The following is a 996-nucleotide window of genomic DNA, read 5'->3' as shown; positions in this document are numbered from 1 at the left end:
AAGCATTTCGCCCGGCGTGCTAACGATTCTGCCAGCTCGCCGCCATTTTAGATACGTATATATGTGAGTGTCTGTGTATGCAAACACAGACTCACACACGCATTCATGTATGCATTCATGCATGCATATGTACATACATACATACATACATACATGCATGCATGCATGCATGCATACATACATTCATGCATGCATATGTATATATACACACACATACATAAACCAGTATAGAACCGCTGTGGATCCAAATTGCAATTGGTTTCAACGACACTCAGTCTGTTGTTTCAGTGTTTAGCATCTGTTTACCGAGAAAGAGCAGCAGTGAGTGCCAAACGATGTGCGATGGTCGATACTCAACGAGTTGGAGTGTTCTTGAGACTAATCATAGCTTGTACCGACAATGATTGCATGATTGTGAATATATAGCAATTAACCCTATACTCATTATCTTGAGTGGTCTTTAATTTCAAATAAAACTTGATTAATTACTTTATCTATCTATCTATCTATCTATCTATCTATCTGTCTGTCTGTCTGTCTGTCTGTCTGACTGTCTGTCTGTTTGTCTGTCTGTCCGTCTATCTATCTGTCTATTCATCTCTCTCTCTCTCTCTCTCTCTCTCTCAATATATATATATATATACACACACACACATACACACTTACATGCATACACACATACATACATATATACTTACGTAATTACATACATGTATTTATATATGTATATATATATATGTCTCCGTATTCTTTCTGTTGAAGAGCGTAGCTCGAAACGTCAAAGACTTTCCGTATTCCCGAGCGTCATACTAATATATACTTTTGTTATTTACACCACCTGTCCTCGTCTGTTGTTATTATTTGTGTATTCTCCCATATATATATATATGCTCACATATATATTATGTAGCTATATATATATGTACAAATACATACATGTATAGATATATGTATGTATATATATATATACATATATATTATATATTGTATATATAT

This window comes from Octopus bimaculoides, chromosome 3 (genome assembly GCF_001194135.2).
Source record: "Octopus bimaculoides isolate UCB-OBI-ISO-001 chromosome 3, ASM119413v2, whole genome shotgun sequence".
Classification (NCBI taxonomy): domain Eukaryota; kingdom Metazoa; phylum Mollusca; class Cephalopoda; order Octopoda; family Octopodidae; genus Octopus; species Octopus bimaculoides.
The sequence above is the reverse complement of the archived record's forward strand: the minus strand, read 5'-3'. Positions refer to the sequence as shown.